This window comes from Peromyscus eremicus, chromosome X, assembly GCF_949786415.1.
Source record: "Peromyscus eremicus chromosome X, PerEre_H2_v1, whole genome shotgun sequence".
NCBI classification, from domain to species: domain Eukaryota; kingdom Metazoa; phylum Chordata; class Mammalia; order Rodentia; family Cricetidae; genus Peromyscus; species Peromyscus eremicus.
In genome coordinates this window covers 129,591,012-129,598,372 of record NC_081439.1, presented here as the reverse complement: position 1 = coordinate 129,598,372, position 7,361 = coordinate 129,591,012, and positions in this window count along the sequence as shown.

The following is a 7,361-nucleotide window of genomic DNA, read 5'->3' as shown; positions in this document are numbered from 1 at the left end:
AGAAAGGAAGGAGCCAAGAAAGAGGGTGGGTGTCAAAGAAAAATGAAAGGGACTAGATGGGCAAGATTTCCTTATTGGTTCCTGTAATATGACACAAGCAGAAGCAGCAGTGAAAGCCCCACTAGGCTACGACTCTTTCAGGTGGAAAGTGAAAGCTTAGGAAAGACATCTTCCCTGTAGAGAAGATGTCAGGGAACTGGAACAGCTTCCACAGGTCTTCAACTTGGAGCAGACCTCTAGGTACCACCTTTCAGATTGACAAGTATATGACAAGTATATACCTTTCTCATTACAATAGCCCAATATCTCACAAAGAAGCAACTTAAGGGAGGAAGAAGGCTTATTTGGCTCATAGTCTGAGGAGATACAGTCCATTATGGAGAGGAGGGCAGAGTGGCACACAGTCCCATGTGACAGGAGTATGCAACAGTTTTCTTCTATGAAGCATTTTTTAGTAGCCAAGTCCCAGTTCAGCAGCCCTAGTTCCAGTTTTCTGATTCTTTACACATTTTAGTCTGCTCTATTTTTAAAGATTTATTTGTAATTGCTTGTACATGCGTGTTTTTATGAGTTTCTAGACATGTATTCAGTACCCAAGAAAGACAGAATAGGATGTTAGATCCCATGGAGCTGGAGTTACAGGAAGTTGGGAGCCACTTAACACAGGTTCTGGGACTTGAACTCAGGTCCTCTGCAAGGTTAGTACCTGCTCTTAATATCGGAGTCATCTCTCCAGCTCACGGTTTGCTTTGTGCTTGAAGATATCTCTCCTTGGCCAGTCCTCCTTTCAACTGATCAGCTAGATCAGTTCAGACTCTTCCACGGATATATTTGGCTTTTCTATTCCATAGCATTGTTATAGTGACTCAGAGAGCATTTGTGGCCCTGTCAAAGCCACAAGGAAAGAGTGACTAAAGAGCAGTGTGGATTTCTTTCCTTTATCAGTACTTCCTATAGTACAACACCCAGGGAAAGCAATGAAGGGAAAGAAGAAGGGCATAGTGAATACAAGAAAAGGAAGGGGAGGGTAGAAAAACTGTTGAGAACACATAGAGCCTCCTGGCAGCCAGGTGGTGGACTAGCAGACTACATTCCCCACACAAGCACTTCATGGTTCTGCTCATTTATTTAGCCTTGCACTCTTCTATTGAATGCCTACTATGTGTAGAGCCCTTTTGTTTTGCTTTTTGATTAGAAACTCTAGTAGCCTGGCTTCAAAGGCTAATTGTGTCAAGTGCTAGCTATGAGACCTTGAAAACATTTGTCTGTGCTTCAGTCTTCTTTCATGAAACATTTTTAGTTGCTACCCACACCAACTCGAGCTTTTTGTCTGCACTCATCTTAGTGTACTGTTTATCTATGAAATGGGTATATATCTTACTTTTTTATTGCTGTGACATAATACCTAACAGAAAGCAAATTAAAGAAGGAAAAATTAATTCATTGTGGCTCACAGTTGGAGGGTACAGTCTATGAAGGCAGGAAAGGCATGGCAATGGGATGCTACCTGCTCACATCTACGTGGATCATGTAGCAGAGAGGGATGATTGAGGACACTCAGCTTGCTTTCTCCTTTTCCTCTTTTTATTTTTAATCCTGCATTCCAGCAAATGGGATGATTTCACTACACCCAGTTGTGCCTTGCTTCCCTAGTTAAGCCTAGAAACACCCTTTATCACATATCCAGAGATGTTTCTCTCAGGTGAGTCTAAATCCAGTCAAGTGGATCATGAAGATCAACCATGACAATTGGCATCAAGGTACAATCATAGGAGGATTAAACACTAATAAAATATTTGTCCATAATGGATTTAAATTCTACAAGGAGAAGATGGACAATAATATTACCAACAAAGAAAATCTTCTTAAGATGTGAATATGATTTGGTGAAATGCAGAGCAGGTAAGAAGAGTTGGAATAGGAAAGTGTCTTAAATATGACTGTTACAGGGAGAGTGGGCCTAACAGAACCCCCTCCCCCACCTTGTTGACTGCATGAGTTTCAATTTGCAGCTTGGGGCTGGACTATCTTCCACCTTTCTGAAGTTTGTCGTCAAAGAACCCAGGGTTGAGAGTGTGGTAGAGCAGGGGGTCTTTTGAGAGAAAACTTTTGGAGATCAAGTGCTTTGAGGCTGAAAGCTGTTTGCTGTGAAGAAGAGAAGGCAGAAAAGCTGTAAAGGAACTGAGGCCTTTGTCGGTACAGCATGGTGAACACTTGCAGCCAAGACTAGCAGCTGTTGGGCTCTGTGGAGCAAAGAAGTTCTTAGCAGCTGGTGCAGACACAGTGACATGCAGCCCAAACCCTTGGGAGATCGTAGGTAATGAGGGCCTGCAGTGAGAGTTTTGGCTCCCACCTCTAACCTCAATGGAATCATTGAGGGTAGTATTTCTCTAAGTAGAGCTTGCTCTTATCTGGGCAGACTGATGGAACAGCCAGGAGTGGGCAGAATTTATAAATGCATAAGTACAGAAGATTTTGCTGTGAGGGACTCAGAGAGTCTTTTCTGAATTTTAAGGACCACCAACTCTAGAAAGAGCCATGAAATGTCTTCTCTAGACACAATCTCTAAGGTTAAGGTATAGTTTAACTCTTACAGCTCCACTTACTGAGGAGCCATTTGCCAGTCCCAACCCCTATCTTCAGGTTTTTTTCCTGACATCATTTTGATAGTCTTTCATTCTGTGTTTGTATCCCTCCCTAGTCTTAGATTGTAAGTTCTCTAAGATCAGGGGCATTCTTGAGAGTATGAGAAATTTTAAAAGCATCATTTTGTAATGAAGATTCAAGTATTTATTCAATAAATATTTATTGAACATCTACTAAGTAGCAGCATATTTTGTCCTCAGTGCTTGGGAACAAAACATGTTCTTTTTTCACAGAATTCATATGTCTAGTAGGATCAATACTAATCATAGTACAATGTTCAGCAACAACTATCAATCTGTACGGTTATTTCTACTAACTTAGTATTTATATCAAACTTTTTTATGTCTTGAGATGTAATATATTTAAAGAAAAATTCACCCTTTCGGGTGCACAGTTCTATGCATTTTGCAAAATGTACATAGTCATGTACCATCATCACGAGAGTGGTTTCTTTAGCAGGGGGACATTTGGACTGTTCCTAGTGTGGGGAGGTCATGGATAAACTACTATAAATGTTTACATACAGATTTTTTAAAGGGACTTATCTTTATTTCCCCTGGGTAAATACCCAGGGGTTTGTGATTGCTAGGTACAATGATAAACATATGTTTAATTCTACAAGAAACTATGAAAGTTTAACGTGGACACCAGATTTGTATTCTGGTGAACAAAACACTATGATTCTAATTGCTTTCCATGGTTGTTTGTTTAGATTTTAGCTCTGTAATAGATGTATAGGGAGAATCCCATTACAGTTTTTAGTGTGCTTTATAATTAAAAATTTTGATCCTCTTTTCCTCTGGTTGTTTGCATTTATCTTTGGTGAGATGCAGTTCACATATTTTGTGTATTTTCTAATTGGACTTTTGCTCACTGCTGGGCCCTGTTAGTTTCCTAGGGTAATACCAATGTATAAGCACAGATGCAGTGGCTTATAACAACAGTATTGTAAGTCGAATTGCTAAACAGTCTTATTAATAAAAAAAACCTGAAGCCACATATTGGGGTAAAATCTGAGAGGTGAGAAAAGCAGAAAGAAGCCAGCCACGTTTTTACCACTTGGAAATCCTCAGCCAAAGAGACCTACTTCCTGTATATGCACACCTATATGCCTTTCTGTTCTGCATCTCACTTCCTCTCTCCACCCAGCTCTATCACTTCCCGTCTGTCAGTACAGACCTCCAGAACTCTATGGTTAGTTCTGGGATTTAAGGTGTGTGCCACCAAGTCTGGCTCTATTCCCACTGTGGCCTTGAACTCACAGAGATCTGGATGGTCTCTGCCTCCTGAGTGATAGGATTAAAGGCTTCTATGTTTAATACAATGGCTGGCTTTTTCCTCTGATTCTCAGATAAGCTTTATTAGGGTGCACAATATTTTGGGGGTCATAATATATCACCACACAGTATAGCAGTATATTCTTTTTATAGTTGTCAGAGCTTGTCTTAGTGTTTCTATTAGTATGAAGAGATACCATGACCATAGTAACTCTTATAAAAGAAAATCATTCAATTGGGGCTGGCTTATAGTTCAGAGGTTTAGTCCATTATCATCATGGTGGGAAACATAGTGGCATGCAGGCAGACATGGTGCTTTAGAAAGAGCTAAGAATTCTACATCTGGATCCTCAGGCAGCAGGAAGGGACTGAAACACTAGGTCTGGCTTTAGCATCTGAGAACTCAAAGCTCACTCCCAGTGACACACAACAAAGCCACAGAAGAACACAATTCCTAATAGTGCTACTCCCTATGGGCCTATGGGAGCCATTTTCATTCAAACCACAACAGAAGTCAGAACTGAGTTTTATGAGCCTTGCTCCTTCTGGAAGTTCCAGGAGAGAACTCATTCCCTGTCTCTTTCAGTTTGAGGTGGCTGCTGGTGTTCCAGGGCTTTTAACTGCCTCTGCTTTGGAGTCACACTGCATTCTTTCCTCTACAGGGACCCTCTCTGCCTCTCTCTCATTAGAATACATACTAACTTCATTAAAGACCTAGATAATCAGGGATAATGTCCTCAGTTCAAGTTTTCACAAAATCCCAGCTGGAAAGTCCTTTTGACATATAAGTCCACATGCCCAGGGTCCAGGGCTTAAGGCCTGAAGAACTCAGGGGTTATATTTAGGAGTAATACTCTACCTACCCTGTTGGCTTCAAGAGTTCTTCATAGATCTAGTTTAGTCTTTTAGCAGATACGTGCTTCACATAGTTTTTCTTCCTGTCTGAGACATTTCATTTTCTTAACTGGGTCTCTATTATTTTTTGTTTTGTTTTGTTTTTGAGACAGGATCTTGCTATATATCTCAGGCTGGTTTCAAATTCATTATCGTTCTGACTTAGTTTCCCAACTGCTAGGATTATAGACATATGCCACCATACTTGGCTCTGAACACTATTTCCTTTCATTGTCATTGTTATTGGTGGTGGTGGTTTTTTGAATACAGGGTTTCACCTGTGTAGAATGGAACTTGATATGTAGCTCAGGCTAGCCTAAAATTTTAATCAATTCCCCTTCTTCTGCCTCCTAAATGCTAGAATTATACATGTACCATGATGACTAGCCTTAACTATGTTTCTTGGTGAATATTTTTCTTTTATTTTGATGAAGTCCAATTTTTACATTTTATAAACTTTTCTACTGTGGTTTATACTTTGTCCTATCTGAATAAGCTTGGTGTAAGCTAAGATCAACATCTGTACAAAAATTTTTTTTTCTGTTCAGTTACTTTTGCATCCTGTCAAAACCAGCTTAATATGTTTGTTTATTTCTGGTCAACATTCTGTTCAATTGATTTATGTGCCAGACATGTCACCTCCTCATCTGGTTTACAGTAGCATTATAGGAAGTAAGAAAGTTTGATTGTATGAGTCAATCATCTCTATTCTTTTGAAATATTGATGCTTCTTCAAAATTTCAATTTGCAATTGTTTTTCCTAACTTATGGAAGCATAATTGACTCTGTGTATTTTATTTTTGTCTTGTGCCATTTAGTTTATGAAAATGCGTTGGAAGATTTACATAAACAATCATACTGTTAGTGAACACAGGATGCTTTGTTTTATGCATTCAAACATGAAGACATTGTATCTTTTCTTTCCCTGGTTGCACTGGCTAAGCTTTTTTCCCCAACCCACTCCACAAGATGATGGTGAATAGCAGTGTTGAGTGTGAGCATCCTTGCTTTGCTCCCAGTCATAAGGAGGGTAAATACTCATTCTGGGTCTGGAATATTGGTGTGGCTTGACTGGGTCCTTGGGCTCATATCTCACAAGGCTACAATCCACACTCTGGCTAGAGGTACTGCATACAGTCAGTCATGGCACACCTTTACTGAGGAATTCTCTCCTTTTTCCACTTCTCTGCTTCCTTGCTGATGGGATTCTGTTCTTCCCAGGCCTCTGCACTGAGGGCCTTGGTTCCTTGCTGCCCAGTGTTTAACATATGCCACTGTCCATTCCTTACCATGTGACCCTCCTTATGGAAGTCTCCCAACATGTCAGGTAGTTTCCATCAGAACAAGCTAAGGAGAAAGAGAGAGAGTAGGCTTTTGATGACAAAGTTAGAATTAAGCCCACCAATCTGCTCATAACAATTTTGCTTTCATGCTCATTTTAATTATCATACTATATTGTATGTTGTTTGTGTACTTGAACTTAATATATTTTTGTTCATATTTATTTATTATGCATACGTAATCTTTAGTTGTACTTGTACTGTTAACTTTATTAAAAAGAAGCCATGCTATATGTTGTCCCAAGAGACAACATATGCATTTAAAAAAAGACTTTTTAATTATGTGTAAGTGTGTGTGTGTGTGCATGCACACATGTGTATAGGCACATGAGTGCAGGTGCCCCCAGAGGACAGAAGCATCTGGTCCCCCTGGAGATGGAATTACAGTTGACTGTGAATCACCTGCTACAAATGCTTGGAATCAAACTCAGGACCTCTGCAAGAGCAGTGTGCAATTTAAACCATTGAGCCACCACTCCAGCTCCATATACGGGCTTCTAATGGTTTTATTTTTGTTTTGTGATTATGGGGATGGCAGCTGGGACACTGTACATGCTAGGAAAGTGCTCTAACGCTGACTTGTCCCTCCCTCCTGTAGACTCTGGAGGAGTTATTTTGATGAAAGATACTCTTACTACTAGCAGGCTCCTAATTATCATTCCTTTCCTTCATGGTTTTTACTTTTTTATGCTCTGTTTAAGAAATATTTCTCTGGCCCAAAGTAAAAAGAGATGCAGTCTTAAGTCATCTCTTATGCTTTGCCTTTTGCTTTTATGGTATTTAAAATTATTTTTTGAAGTAACGGAATTCATAAAAAGGAAAAAAAACCCACTCCATATAGTATAAAGTCCCTGTACCCTATTTTTTATAGAATAATTTTAAATTTTATGTGTATGGGTGTTTTCCCTGCATGCATATCTGTGCACCACATGTGTGCCTGGTGCCCTCATAAGCCAAAAGTAGGCATCACATCTCCTGGAATTAGAGTTGCAGATGGCTGTGAACGTTAAAACACTAAAAGAAGGAAAGTAGGAAAGTAATGTTTATGGGATGTACAGTGTGTGTTGGTGCCTCAGTACGATTCTTAGCCTGCTTCTCCTGTTCAATCGTTTCTTTTGAAGACAGAGGATATTTCTCTTGCATTTCTGCCATATTCAATTTCAATTCATTGAATTTCTCAATCTCAGCCATGTGGATTTTGTCT